Below are 16,299 nucleotides of genomic sequence, written 5' to 3'. Positions count from 1 at the left end.
TACCTAATTCTGAATACTTTGTGATGGCGGCAACTCTTTTTATAGCAAATGAAGCTCCTACAGCCGCGTTACTGTGAAAAAATGCTCACCGAGGTTTACCAGAATACCTATTGTAGATAGAGCCTCTTCGTCCACCTGCTGTCGGTTATCCACAGCACCCTCTATTCCGAGGAAGCCGCGGGAGAGGAGGTTCCGAACTCACAGACAGCGAGTGTTGTGGTCTAGAAGGGACTGGTACCACCCGCTGTGGCAGTTTGGGAGGTGGGATCCTCGGCCGCTGACATTGAGCAGCCGATTTTATTGCACGAACCGTATGGCTAGTGGTGACACGGAGGTCCCGTTCTGGGCAGAATATTAGTTTAGTTCCGGCCTTACACACGAGAACCACAAGTATGCTCTTTCAGCATATTTCGTAATCGTGGAATGGGCACCAAATGGGATTGTTTGATTTTGATACTGTAAAGATAAAATTATTTTTTTTCATGTGAACTGAAACCGACTCACGGTATTATAATAGCGCTGCACTATATACGCGAAAGGGAAGACAATCGAAATGTGTGGACGACTGCGAACGAACATTCAGGGCTCGATAAATACAGCATCACATACTAACTCGCGCTTTCCGCGGAAGATCGGTCATAACGTAGAGCTATACTGTCACCGCTGCGCCACTGTCAACCCACTGGATCCCTCATTTTAGTCACCTCGGTACAGAAGTTTTATGTTAATCTTTTCTAGTTCGCAGAGGCCTTATAAGACCATTTGATTTGGAGGAATGGCTTGCAGTAAGGTACTTCAACGATCTTGCTATGGCTAAGTATGCCCAAAAAATTGCATTTGCTTATGGTTGACTTCTAGGACGTTGTTTCCAAGATCTTTTGTTCGTTCAGTGTGACAACGCCCCTCCTTCGTCTGTTGTTCAGTGCGATACCTTTCCTAAAATCAGTATATAAAGCGTTTCTTTCCGTTAATTGAATATTTAATTGTCATTTTCTGGGTAAAAGAATTTGCACGAATGAATGCTTAAGGCGGTAACATTTTGGAATTGCAAATTTGCAAAGCAAAACATTTTCGTATATGATTGGTATATTTCGTTTTTTGTTCCGCGTGTGACGTTCGTTCATTTGTTCTAAATCACATTATAACAGAGCCACCGTACTGACAAATCATCTCGAACGTTCGCCGTAAAGCTACAGCTTCACTGCGATACCCCAAGAGTGTTTCGCCGGCTCATGTCGGTTTTCTTAAGAAAGATTGCGGCAGTCTTGCCTAAATGACTACCCTATGGGGTGAGAAAACCTAAAAGAAAAACTGAACGACTCAAACGGCAAAGGCTCGCTGCAGTTGAAATGATAGGACAAAATCGCACTGCTGGAGGTCAGATATATTTTGGACATGTGATAAACAAAAATGCGTTGGAGTTCGCGCTCAGAGCTGATAATGAGGTTAACCAATTGGATTGAGCGAAGAAGTAAAGGCTGCTAACTAAAAAGGACCAAAAAAATGATTATTAGGCGCAAAACTACACCTCTTGAGCACTACTTGAGCACTTTGAGCACGCAAGCCTTCCAGTCATAATAAGAGGGAGAAAAAAGACTACCGGTAAAGATGCTCACTACGGCTATTGAAGGGGGAAGCTGTCGCTGGTGATTACAATACTCCGTAATAAGAAATTTCTGCCCACTTCAACTGAGTCTGAGAAAGCGAATGCACATCATAGCTAAGGCAGCTCTCGCTCTTTCTTCTCCCGATGGCGGCGATGGTGACCCTCTGCGTAGGCGGCGTGAAGTGCGTGTCAGGAAGAGACCGCGAACTGCGTCTAGGAAGTGAAAGCACATCATCGTCACACGCGCGCTCCCTCCTCCCCTCCTCGTGAACAAACCAGTGTCTCAAACGGGCACAGCCTACTGCCCTCCACCAACGCTTTCACAACAATTCCCTAACCAGTTATCTTTCCGTCGTCGCCCGCTCGGTTACAACGGCATCGCCATGCCCGTTCCCGTGGCCGTCGCTATTGCCGCCACCAAGCTTCAGCAGCGGCGGCCCAGTGCTGCGAATACTATCACCACTACTCATGTTTCGGTAAGTATGTGCTTCCTTCTATTCTAGCTCTTTTTTAGTTGTCCCAACGCTGCACAGGAGGTTGTAGAAGCAAAAATATATATTTCCAAGCAATTTACAGATATCGGTACATTATTCTTTTTCAAACAGCGATGATCTGGGAAATATTGACTGTATTGAATCGCTAAGTAAATTCACTGTTAAGCAATGAAAATAGCGTTTTCTAGAGAGTATAAAATTTTAAAAAAATTCAAAAATAAAAAAATTCAAAAATAAAAATAAAAATAACCGAAAGGATCTAAAAAGATATCAGTTACAGTTAGCGTTAGAGGCAACCTAAATATATACGCATATGTTATGAAGCAAGCTAGATGTAAGAAGTTTCCATTTCGATGTAGGAATTCGGTCTGTATTAGCGGAAATCAATGAACAAAGAATCTAGATTTTCTTTTATTTCCACCGCACTATATCGTTACTAAGATCATTTTGCCTTTTCAGATGTGTTATAGCGATCTAAACACAGGTTCGCTCCAGTACTTATTCAAGAGAACAAGCGAATACATTTTGCAGCGTGAAACAAAGGTCTATTGGGCTGTAAAAGAACGTTGTATAAGTTGTTTTCACTTCGAGTACAATCGTTCTATATACACTATTTTCAATGCCATTATGATATTGCTGGATGAAAATTAAATGATAGAGTGTTGCGAGAACATTAATTCATTTAAACAAGATAAATAAAATATTTTGGTTAGGCAGAAACATGGGAGGTGCCCACCATTACCGTGGTTTATTAAATTATTTTGTTACTTTAAAATTCTTTTGGGGTTGTCGATAAATCCACAGATTGATGCAATTTGTTAAGCATATCGCCATATGAAGCAATAAAATCTTCGGTAATAGAAACAGTATTATTGTGTTGGTTAAAATATTTTTTGCAAAATTATTAACATTTTATTAACATGAACGTACTACCTTTTTAAATAATGTTCTAGATAGTAAAAATTTGTGGATGCGGTACAGTTTTAGAACGCTTGAAAGTTTTATTACTTAACAATATTACTAACACAAAACTTATATATTGTTTAAATTTTTTTAAAACTCAATTTCTATTAACCTTCCGAAAAAATAAAAGTTCATTTTTGGTGCTACTAGCCATGCGACCCGACGCACTCGCATCAGTTCTATTACTAGAATTATAATGATCACTATAATGAGAATGAACGTGTAGGTTTTAAGTAATGGCTCAGCCGCGGACATTACTAGGTAAGTAACGTAACCTGCTTCGCCTTATTTTTTATTCTATTCCAGTATTGTGTGGTTTATGTACCTACCCGACAGCGGGTTTTAAATGGGAGCAGTAGTTGAAGGCTCCCGATATTTCTAGTCTCTGGTGTGTATCTTCCGTCAAAAGTGAACACAAAGCAAGGCGCTTTCGCTTTTCGCATCAAAACATAATAGCGGCCACCGTAGCTGCCAACCGACCCGGTATTCTTATGCTCAGCAGCACAAAGGCTTGGCTACTAAGCCAATGAAGTGGGTATTCCTTTTCAGTATCACCTAAGCCTGGCAGGGCCACTAGTTAACCTGTGCGTGTTGTGCCAATCCGTATACGTATTATAGGTAAAATGCAACATTTTTAAAGAAGCACAATAAAAATTGTTTTTGCCAGCCTTTTTTTCCTAATCGAAACAGGACAATTCTACCATCTTGATCTTTTCTAGGCACGAAAATAAGGCGGTGATCTGCAATCTTGTTTATCACGAAGCAACGTAATCAGGAAGCGTATAAAGTATCCCAGTGATTTGTCCTTATAAAAGTCCTAATAAATGGTCTTAATAAAAGAGCAGTCCGGAATATCCGCGAGTCACAAACACGAACTCACATTTCATTTATAAAGGACTGAAGAATCCGCCAGGGTTCCATGCCGTAAATTCTTCCTTTGTGTCAGAACGTCTGCTCGCATTTCTGAAAGCGTCGAATTTTTACCTAAGCATTGGAAAACAACGCCAAAGCGTTGGGAATGTCTTGCGTTGATGATTGCGGGCGGTCGCGGGTGTCTTTGTCGGAGTCACAGGCACTCTGTGGCAGCGCGGTCAAGTGCACGCGATCTCCTCGTCCGTTAGCTCCCCGCAACACCATGCTGCTGTCCACCGCGGCAAATTTACGAAATGTAACGGCTGCGTGAACGTCAATGCGACAGCTGCGCAAGTCTGTAATCATCTGGTAATCACCTGCTCTCCATTGCCGACTACAAACCGCCGCAGACTACATGCAAAATTATGGCATCCAAGATCAAAGTTTCTTACGCCGACGGGAGTCAAGCCTATATCCATGCAATCTAAAGATAGCCAGGTGGTTTAGAATTCAAATTGGCGTCGTCGTGGAGTTGCACTGTGGATGGGTCGCGGAAACGTGTGTCTGGAAAATGAAACTTTTGGATTTATTTGGTCTGAAATATCCATTGTGGATATACACTACCTCTATGGGAGAACTAGCGGTTCCTACGGAAACTCCGGAAAATGCAGGAAGTTAAAATTTTTGGAGTCTGAAAAAAACAGTCGGCTAATGTATTAGCCTAATTTGCGTACAGCTTCCCGCGCATTCCACGTTTAATATAAGTTACAGCTTGTAATGATAAAGGTGATACTCTTTACGGGGCCTGCAGAACAAGAAAATATCAGACTTTTTGTTTCAACTCTGAAAGAATTTTTAACATGCAAGAAACAATATGCACAGTGAAGAAGCAAATAGTGAAAAGTGAAAAGGACCATAAGCATAATATTAGTGGGCAAAGTCTACCACTTGAGCCCTACCTGGGCGGTTTGTGCAGGCAAACTACCAAGTAGCAGAGCGCTTGTAAGTTAATAACCTACTGGGTTGCAACAAACGGGGATTGGATACGGCTTTAAGTATAAATAAGAGGGAGAAAAAGCTGTGTCGGTAAAGGTTCTCACCGTAATGGCTGAAGAATGCGAAATTTCTACGCAGTGAAACTGAGTCGTAGGAAGCTAACGCACATCAAGCCTGAAGCAGCCCTCACTGTGGGCTCTTCCGACGCCTGCGGTGCTGAGCCTATGCGTAGGCGGCGCGAATTGCGTCTCCGGAAGCGAGCGGGAACGGAGATCTGGAAGTGATCGCAGATCATTGTCACGCGCACGCCTACTCGTCGCCCTTTCTCCAAGCGTTCCACCAACAAGCGTCTCGGGCGGGCATAGCCTAATGCCCTCCCCCAACCCTTTCTCTTGAATCTTTTCTCCCCCAAGCCTTGCTTCAAAGTTTTCTTTCTGTCGTCGCTCGCTCGGTTCCAACGCCATCACCACGCCCGTGCCCGTCACCATCGCCATCCCCGCAGCCAAATTTCACTAGCGGTGGCCAAAGTGGTGTCCAATATTAGCACCACTAAACATGTTTCCGTAACAATGCCCTTCCTTCTACTCCAGCTGTCTTTTAGTTCAACCATGGCTGGGCAGAAAGTCCTACAAGCAAGGATATATATTTACTTGCATTAAAGAGGAATTGCTACATTATTCGTTTTCAAACTGCGACATTTGGGGATGCATTAAATACCTGTAACCGTCAAGAAAATTCACTTGTATGTAATGGAAAATACGTTTTAAAGAGAAATAATCACAATGAATAGAAACAAAAAGTTAAAAAAAATTTTGATTCCTTGATTATTGAAACTAGCTTTTAAACATATCAGTCACATTTTATGTGAGATAACCTTTATACAAACCAAATCTTATGTAGAAAACTAGATGGAAAAAATGGCAACCTCGTGGAGGAAGTTGCTGTCTAACCAAAAAATTAAATACAAAAGAATGCAGATTTCCTATTTAGAGCGCACTATAGCATTGCTTGGCTTATTTCAGCTTTTCGCATGTGGGCTACCCATCGGAACACAGAATCGCTTGTTCTTTCAAGCAAACAAGCGAGTACTTTTATACTTTGTAAAACGAAGGTCCAGCACACCGTGAAACAATGCTGTAATAGTTGTTATCACTAGTGAATACGCTGGGTGTACGTATATCTTTGCATTTTCCTTGAGATATTGTTGGATCAAAATTAAATGACGAAGTATTGCGAGACGGTAATTTCACTCTAACATGATAAATAAAAAAAATTGTTTAGGAAACGCACTGGGCGCTAGCAACGTGAACCGTCGTTTTTTCTAACGGCTTGTGATTACAACAACAATCTCGGATGGGCATAGCCGACTGCCCTACCCCAACCCTTTTGCCGCACTTCTCTTCCCAGTTTTCTTTCTGTCGTCGCTCGCAGGCTTACAACTCCATCGCCATGCCCGTGCCTGTTTCCATCGACATGCGATACCAAATTTCAGCTGCTGTGGTTAAAGTGCTGTGAAATAATAGCACCACTAAACAAGTTTCCGTAAGAATGCTCTTCCTTCTACTCCAGCTGCTTTTTAGTTGAACTATCGCTGCACAGAAGGTTCTAGAAGCAAGGATATATATATTTACGTGTGTTATAAGGGAATTGCTACGTTATTCGTTTTCAAAAGTCGAAGTTTGGGGACACGATAAATCATCCGCAGCCGTTAAGAAAATTCACTGGTATGTATTGAGAAATGCGTTTTAAAGAGAATACTAAACACTGAATAGAAATAAAAAATAAAAGAAGTGTGATGTCTGGTTTATTGAAAGTAGTGTAGCAGCCCGGATTGTCGGCTGCTGAAGGAGGCGAGAAAGCAGACGTAGAGCTGGTTTGTAGTTTCTAGACAAGTCTTTTTATTATCAAAAGATGCAAACGCCGAGAGCATCCCCCTGCGAGGGAAAGAAAGGGAACCCCGTGTCCTTCAGAAGAGAGACGAAAAAGGCCCCCCAAGTGAGCAGACGGCAACGGCGCCAGGACTAATGCCGGGAATCGGCCTGACAACAAGTTTAGCTTTCACCCGAAAGGCGACCTTTGAATAGGACGGGGGAGTGACCCCCGCAAAAGGCGTACTGTCGACGTGCCGGCGGCATCCTGGAGAGAATGTAAAAGCCCCGTCTCGCTGCAGCCGCTTGCGCTGCTGTGCTGGGGTAGGAAGGCACTCGCGCTGGGGCTTCATCTACAGAGGCTTCCCCCCACCCTAGATTGCGGAGCTTTTAAAGAAAGGTAGAAGAGACCGGCTGAATGGTGAAAGGTCAGAGTCCACTGATTATCACTGAAAACGTACGTGAGAGGATGCATGAACAGAAACCTCAATGTGAGCAGGCTTGCGCGGTCGACGGCGACGACTTCGTTTTCCCTGCACTTCTATTGTGATAGTCTTGTTATGATGTCCCAAAACTTTGCAAGGGCCATCGTACGGTTGAGTGAGGGGCGGCTTCGTTGTGTCGTGTCGCATGAACACACGTATAGCTGAGTCAATGTCGGAAAAAGTGAAAACCTTTCTGTTGCGGGCGATGCGAGCTGCTGTTGGCTTGAGTTCGGCAAGCCATGCGCGCAGCTTCTCGATGTGGTCGGAGGCTGCTGGGGTGGAAATTGTCTGGTCGGAGAAGAATTGTCCCGAAAGGCACACTGTTGAGCTGTACACCGCTTCCGCTGCGCGGAAGCCGAGGTCTTCCTTCACCGTTGAGCGTAGGCCAAGAACGAGCGGGGCTTTTCCATCCAGTGCTGGCGAACGTGTTTTTGCTGGAAGTGCAGCTTTGAGTTACCCGTGCTAGTGCTCAACCATTCCGTTACTGTCGTGGAGGTAGGCGGTTGTATGCTGCAGCCGCGTGCGAGAAGGGTCGAAAGCGCGAAAAAAAGGTTGCTTTGGAATTGCCGTCCCAGGTCAGTTTTTATGCGGGCGGGGCAGCCAAAGTGGGATACCCATGTCTGAATAAAGGCCAGTGCGAAGGTCTCAGCTGATATGTCTGCAATTGGTATAGCTTCGGGCCATCGGCTGTATCTGTCGATGCATGTGAGCAGGTTCCTGAAACCTTGGCAGGGCGGTAGCGGTCCCACCAGGTCGAGGTGAACATGGTCAAACCGCGGCTCATGAGTCCGAAATTCCTGTAGTGCAGCCCGAGTGTGGCGAGTAACCTTCAGTTGCTGACGCGTTTGAGATGTCGGAGCCCAACGTCCCACGTCCGCATTGACTTCGGCCCAAACGAAGCGTTCGGTTATCAGCCGCTGGTTGGCGCGGACACCAGGGGGGCTGATGGAGTGGAAAGTGTTGAATACCACTCAGCGAAAATTTTGTGCGACGAAAGGTCATGGGGTTGCCTGACAGGTTCGCAGGTTGTCGTGCCCTGGACGTAGGGAAGGGCAACCTCCGACAGCACGAGTGAAGATCCCCCACATTTCAATCTCGTGAACTCAGTGTCCTCCCGCTGAGCCGCGGCCATCGCCTCGAAGTCCAGGACTTTTGTGCTGGAAGCGTTGACGCGAGACAAGGCGTCGGCTGCTTTGTTTTCAACCCCGGGAACGTGGGGATGTCTGTAGAAAACTCAGAGATTAATGAGAGCTGACGAAATAACCGTTATGAGTAGGAGGAACTGCTGTTATATACGTAGGTGAGGGGCTTGTGGTCTGCCAAGATGTAGAACTCGCGACCTTCGAGGAGTAGCAGAAATGCTTAATGGAACAACAGATTCAGAGCACTTCCCTTCCAAGGGCTATACCGTAATTCTGCAGGCTTCAGGCGTTTTGAAAAGAAGCCCTGTGGCTTCCACTGTTCACCCTCCTGTTGGTGCAGCACTGCTCCGACTGAAGTGGAGGAGGCGTCCACCATGAGGCGTGTAGGAGCTTCAGGCAGCGGGTGAATGAGAAGGGTAGCCGTGGCCAGCTCGTCCTTAGCTTTCTTGAAAGCGTTCTGGTGTTCGTCAGACCAACAAAATTTAGTGCCTTTTGGTCGTCTCGGCGCAGCAGGTCAATTAATAGCACAAGACGGAATGAATCGCCGGTGGAAATTTGAGAGCCCGAGGAACTCTCTCAGCTTGCGGAAAAATGTTGAAGTAGGAAACTTCTTGACGGATTCCACCCTCGATTCCAATGGCATATTTCCTGCAGCAGTGGTGTTATGACCGAGGAAGTTGAGAGCCTGGACACCAAACACGCACCTTTGATGTTTCCACACCAGACCATGCTCATCCAGGCGCTGAAAGAGCGTCACTACAGAGCCTTGAACGCATCGACAACGCCGGACCAGTGACCTCTGCCACACATTTACGATTTTAATGCGTGGCTGGCACGTACAAAAATATACAGCAAGATACCATCCAATCCACGTCGATCCGGAGGAGATACCAAAAACCGCCGTAACAACTCCATTCGGCCTGTTTGAGTTTGTCCGTATGCCCTACGGCTTGAAAAATGCAGCACACACCTTTCAAAGGTTCCTGGATGAAATCACCCGGCGTCTTCCTTTCGCCTTTGTCTACCTGGATGACATCTTGGCCGAATTCCCTTCTCTCAAAAAGCCCCGCAACACGGAACAGCCGGCGAAAGATAACGTGACTCACCACATAGTCACCACAGTGCCGCCTGTAACCACCTGGCCACGACGGCTGTCCAGCAACACGCTACAAGCTGCACGCAGTGAGTTCGAGCATATGCTCCAGCTGCGAATTATTCACCCTTTGTTTAGCAACCATTCATAGCCGCTGCACATGTTTCCTAAAGACAACAAAATCAAGACACGTGGCGCTGGAAAAGCAGAATAATGTAGCCTGTGTTGGACAGCGATCGAGAAACATTTGAAACACGACACATAAAGGACATAAAAAGTAAATAATGCGCAACAAAACTGTTCATAATGCGAAACACTTTTGAAGTGGATTTGGGTGCTCATGGGAAAGTGGCTAAAACAGGAAGTCTGTGAACAGCTCGATACCAACGACAAAATGAGGGCAAGACACACCACCTGCCAAAAATTAGAATCATGTATAATTACAAACATGGTCCATCAAAGCTGATCCAAACAACATATTGTTACGGATTAACACAAGCGGTTCGAGAAGGCGGTTCCTGTGTGTTGTTGCTTGGGGTAGAAAAGACTAATAGAACAGATTTGCATGAGACTGAATTGGTTTCATCTTACGGTGATGATCTAATTAATAAGATATGAAAGAGGGACTTCATAGGAACAAATCATTAAGCGTCTCGTGATAAAAAAATTGGGAAAATTGTAAGTTTTAGCGTGTTACATTCTCTAATCAAATATCCTCTCGCTTATGTGTCTCTCGTCTCTGCGAGTCATCTCCTTCCCCCCTTCTCCCACGAGCGGCGTTCTGATAGACAGCAGAACTCCCAGGACCCCTAAGTGTTTACGCCTGCTGTGGACTTTCCTTTCATTTTTCCTGGTAATACGTTCATTCTGGCAAAGAATAAAGATTACTTGTGCATGATAGGTATATGTTAAAAGGTATAAATGTATGTTTCCTACGTGTGTGTGTTGGTAATAGGGATCGTGTTGGTTTTGTTTACCTACTCAGTACGTGCGCACTTTGTAAGTGACACGGTGAATTATGTTCTACCTAGGCGTTCCAATGGTATGGGGCTTGAGACAAGAAATATGGACACTGGGATTCATTTGAACATGCCATACTGCTGATTCCTGGCACTGCTCACTTATCACAAATGAATTACGTTTTGAAGGTTACATTTTTTTGTAAGAGCTTCCATCTGCATTTCTTACTCTTTTGACAAATGTAGCTGATTTTGTACTTTGTTTTGTAAAGCTTGGTTTTCAGAATACTAGAGATTGATTTCACTTACTGACATTGCTATTGTTTTGCTGTATCCAAGACAGGTATTTATTGAGGAAAATCAAAGATGTCATCAAAGATTTAAATTCTCGTCAGTTTATGTAAACACCCATTATCTATGTTTTGCTAATAACGTATTGTGCTGTGCTGCTCGCTTGATGCTTTCACTGTGCACAAATGGGGGCCTTGAATGTTGGTGGTACTTGTAAACACTTGACATGCCCAGTGGTTGCATCCAGAACACTGGAGAACGCCAGCCCCTGTTGTGGGATGAGATATTTTTGTACTGTGTTCCAGTTTGAGCAAATGTGTTTATTCAGAGAATAGTGGGCAGTCGAAATGAGTGTTCTAGAAGCAGCCACTTTGTGTGTCAATTGCGGCGAAGACTCGTGGCAGTAGCAGTGGCTGGCCTGTGTGTAGCGAAAAAGCATCAAGCGGTTGCCACTGAGGAAGTCGTGAGTAAAGGTAGATAGGAGGTGTTTGCAAGAAGTATTGAAACCTCTTGAAAATTCTTGAAACTGCTTGACAAGAAGCGATTAATATGTTGAAAAGAAGTTTCTGAAACATGTAGCAAGAAGTTGTGTAGACGTCTTGCAAGCACCCAGGCAGATGGCTCTAAGCATCGCATTAGCACAGCTGTAAGACTTCTTGAGGACGGCTCGCATAAATAACATCTTCGCCGAGATGTCTCTAAAAAGTTAAAATCGTCTTGTATAGGCGAATTTTAAATATCCAATAGCCTTTTTCGCTTCATGGGCATCACTCAGCCGAGGCACCAACGCTGACCTCGCACGTGGAAGGTCTCCCAGCCCACGAAGGGTAAACTAAACGCAGCAAGTTAGGGAGGTGAAGTTGCACAAGAGCGGAAAAACGAAAAACCTCCAATGACGCACGGAAGACCGTGATTTAAGGCACCTCTCAGTAGCCCGAAGACCTGAGCTAACCCCTGCGTGACTCCCGGATATGACGAAAGCCACACCCCGCGACGCGTCCCGACTTGAGCGAGCCTGCCGCAGAGACGACTGCGGCAAGGACGACTCGTAGTGCCCCACCGTCAACACGCACAAGCTGAGATACGACGCCCCGAAGCACCTGCAACTCGTTGAAGGTGGCGGTCGACGTCCAGTTACTCATCGACGGCTTTGACATAGTCGCCCTCATAGACAAGGGAGCCGACTACCCCGTAATAAGCGGATCATATAAATATGATCTGAAGGAAGTTACGACCGCATGGGAGGGTCCTCACATACACAAAGCACGAGGACATCTCCTAAAGCCACGTCGATAGTTGATATAACCGACTATACATAGTCTCTAAACCCGACACGACACACTATGATTCCGACTGCCACTCTTGCGCCCCCGTTGACCCCCTACCACAAGCCTCTGATGTGGACGGCGCATTATTCGCAGTCGTGAAGACGTGACAGAGAGAGGTTACCTTCCAGCAGTGTGCCAACCCCGAGATGGGCGTTATGATGGACTACCTCGAAGGACGCAACGTCAGTGTGCCAGCGGCGATAAAACGCAGCACCTGCATTCAGCCTGAAAAACTCCGTCCTCTGTGACAAAACTTCAACCCAGGAACGAGAACAAGTTATCTTGTCATAACCGGAGACCTTATGGATGAAATAATGGAAGTGTGCCACGACAACCTATATTGCGGACTTCTTGACACAGAAAAGGATACTCCAAAAAACAAGGCGAAGCATTGTCGGCACAGCCTTACATCCGTAGTCTCCAACTATTTTCGGAGCTACCACGGCTGTCAGTAAGAGAAAACACCGCCGACGATAGCCGCTAGACGTCTGCAACCGATCGGCATCCCATCGACGCTCTTATAACGGATCGGAATGGACCTTCTGGGCCAGTACCCTACGTCAAGATCACAGAACAAGTGGATTTCCGTAGTGACCAACTACACGACGCGCTACGGAATTACCGGTGCTCTTCCGAAGGCTACTGCCCAAGAAATCGAAAATTTTTTTATCCAGTAAGCTGTGCTACAAAGTGGAGCCTCTGACGTACTAATCACGGACCGATAAACGGTATTCAATATTCAACAGCTCTTGCAAGCTGTTCAACGTTACAGCAACAGAAATGACCAGGAGACTATGGCGAATCACCTTCACACGAACGTACTAGCCGACCGCCTAAGCAAGACCATGGGCTGTTTGTTTACGTTTATGATGAGCTTATAAAATGGGACGAAATACTCCCTTATGTCACGTGCGGGCACAACACAGCTATCCCGAAAAGGACGAATTCGTACTCGTCTAAGCTGACAGCAGACGTCGATGATGGATGCGATTCTTGCACACATAGAACAAGGACTACGACAGCATCAATGTAAATATCCAAGGATTCGTACAGCGGGGTGAGGAACGCCGTCGGCCCCCAGCACCACACCAGTTGTCACGAAGCCAAAGACGACGCAGGTGAATGAAAACAAGTTTCTTGGAGCGAACTTGTGCTCCCCTAACAACTCAAAGAATACGCAGGCGGCGAAGGAGCACTCAACAAAGTGAATTGCGCCGGCGAGCGTAGTGAATCGAATGCTGCGGCGTCTGCTCTGCAGGCTTTTATCTTTCGGCGCGAGTGTTTCTTGAACCGTCGCTTTACATCCAGAACACTGTAGGTCAAAGAGGATTATTCTAGGCTAGTGACGTTAGGGCGAAATGCTCTCCTTATCACAATGAGATAACCCTTGCAGCTTAAGAATAGAACACGCGCTTTGTTTGGGACACAGGTAATACAGCCGGGCAGTAGAAACAAAACGTAAACAAACAAACTTAATGCATATTTCGCAGCAGTATGAAGTTTTTTTTGTTGACCGACCACTATGAGCGGGAGGAGCTTTGAGCGGTAGTTTGAACGGCGTTGCGCCTACTTGGCACTCCAGCTTGGCGACATTGTGAGTGGGAGGTGCTCGGTAGTCTGTGGGGGATTGGCCCGTTCTTTGAAGAAGCCATGCTAAAACGCAAGGTTACTGGGCTTGTTTGTTAGGCTACTGTTTCCACTTAAAATCACAAAACAGCACCTGTTCTTTGCATTTCGGTTCTGCGCAACAGCTCCCGTAGAAACCACTTTCGAGCATTTAGACATAACTTTCTACCTGTCCTTTTCGAGCACTCCGCTCTCCGACGCGTCTGAAGTATCCAAATGTTATAATTGATTGAGACTTCTCTTAGTGATAAGGTTGACGTTGAGGAAGTTCAAGCTCGCTTACGTTTGGTCCAAGTTGTTGGTGGTTTTTCGTTACCACCATTTAAACTGTATAGAACAAGTCTTCACTACTTCATATATTTCGCCTCAAACAGCCGCGAGCAAATCCGAAGAGAACTCACAATTCAGAAAAAACGAGTATATACCTAGCTTCCCTAGGTGATAATGAAAATGACATGCTGGTACGGATTTCAAAGTCGTCTCCGTTTGACCACAGCTGCTAATGTGGCAGAACTATCGATAAATTTTTTCCTAATTTTAATATGTACTCCTTTTTTCCCCTTAAGCAATGGCCTTACGATGACCATATTTGCTTAATATTGTCGCGAGATGGGGTCGTTGTCTACTTAACGGCGAGAATGCAATGTTTGTGTGCTTTGCTTTCGCTTTATCAGTAAATATCGCAGGTTTACCTAGAAAGCACGTTAGGAGCATGGGAAGGAGGCGCCAATATCGCATTGGTCGTGCTTATAGCGTCCTCCTATCTCCCTTTATTCCTGGACTTTGACTTTTTCTCGTTTGGTTGAGCCCGTTACGGTTTTCTATACAGCATTCTCGCTAGCTTCTCAATTATTCTCTAGCTCTCTTTCGTTCCCTATTGTTCTTTAGTTTTTTTACTCCATTTTCTACATTTTGGGGGGTTTCGGTTTTAAATAAGCACAGTCTCGTTGGCTGACTCTCCTGTAATAATTACTTTTTTGTCCCCGAACCTGACGTGCTACCAACATGCAGCTTCTCAAGGCTGAGCTTAAGCAGTAATTTTTGGAGAATAACGAATTCTAACCATTTGGAGCATGCGACGCGAGTAATTGCGGAGAAATCTTTTCTGGCTGCAAAACATGTCTCTTTTAGTTTACGCCCGCATCTCATTGCGTTTGTGTTCGTTTTGATGTGAGCTAGCTCTACTATCACAAGACGTTTTCCTGTTGCACAAAAAGTTCCCAGGTGGTATGCACGCTCGAAATTCTGGTGTTCAGTGTTAAACCTAGAGTATTTTGCACTGGTCTAGTACTTCACTCTGAATCGGGCGAAGATTCTTTACCGGAATCGCCCAATCGCCAATGGCAAAGCAAAGAGGTGTTGCTCGCCTCACATAGTAAGCAAGGCTAAAATGGGGCTAGTTGGTTCTATTTTAAAACAGGACAAGGAAAGAGCACACAGGACGAGACGAAGCGCGAATTAACAACTGATTTATTTTTCACAACACACACAGTTATACATGAAACGACGCTGGTCCAAATCAACGATATAAATTGATAACAAGATTATTTCTACCCGTCAAAAACACCCTCTCGTCTCTGCGCCTCTGCGCAGGTGTAAGGAACAGCTCGCTATCTGTGAGAGAGACTGATGGCATGCTTATGCAATGTGCTGTTTTCTTGATAGCGAAGGCTTCAAGAATCTCTCTTTTAATCTTCTCTCTGCCTCGGCCGATGACGCTTGTCTTGGTGAAGTCTGGAACGCTGGGTCATTGGGGGCAATGATGGCAATGATCGGCGAGCCTCCCCGGGTGGGTAATCTGCTGGCAGTTATTCCTATGCTCTCTGAGCCTTGTGTTGACGCAGCGGCCCGACTGTCCAACGTAGCACTTTCCGCATGGCAGTGGTAGACGATAAACGACATCTTTTTTGCATTCAACAAACTTGTGCTCGTGCTTGATGGGGCAGGCGTCTCGGGGTTTCTGCGCATTGTTGACCATCTTGCAAAGACCTATCAATTTTCTCGGCGCTGTAAAAACAACTGGGAGGTCATGTCTTGCAGCAATCTTCTTTAGCCCATGCGCCACTTTATGGATATATGGTAGTACAACCAGACGCGTTTTCTTCTTTGAATGTTCACATTCTACTGCCGCTTCCTTCTTCAGTGCAGTCTTTAGTGCTTTTTCAGCCACTGACGCTAACAGAGCATCAGGAAACCTGCTTGCTCTTAGCCTGTCTACTTGAACACTCAGGCTCTGCTCCATCCTGTGCGCGCAAGACTTCCTGAGGCTGTGAATTAGGTTCCAGAATAAATGCGGCACAAGTGTCAGTGGTTTTCTGGAATTGGTGAGGATGTACCTGCAGTCACTGTACGTCCAGTTTGCGGGAAGATTGTACAGCCAGCGCGTAGGGATTAGCTTGGGTCATGCCTAGCGCCGGCCTTCTCTAATCTCTTTATGGCACAGGGGAACCATTCCTTAGCACCACAGGTGGAAAAATTAGGCGTATTGGCTGCCTTCGGTATGTCGACGATTTCCTCCTGTGCTTCCCCTTTTACAAAGGGGCCAGTGTTGAGACAGGAAAAATTGATTCACTGTTCAGAAAGGCGTTTCAGGGCT

Source organism: Haemaphysalis longicornis, unplaced genomic scaffold, assembly GCF_048455015.1.
Source record: "Haemaphysalis longicornis isolate Haplotype H1 unplaced genomic scaffold, Haemaphysalis longicornis Haplotype H1 scaffold_8, whole genome shotgun sequence".
NCBI classification, from domain to species: Eukaryota; Metazoa; Arthropoda; class Arachnida; order Ixodida; family Ixodidae; genus Haemaphysalis; species Haemaphysalis longicornis.
The sequence above is the reverse complement of the archived record's forward strand: the minus strand, read 5'-3'. Positions refer to the sequence as shown.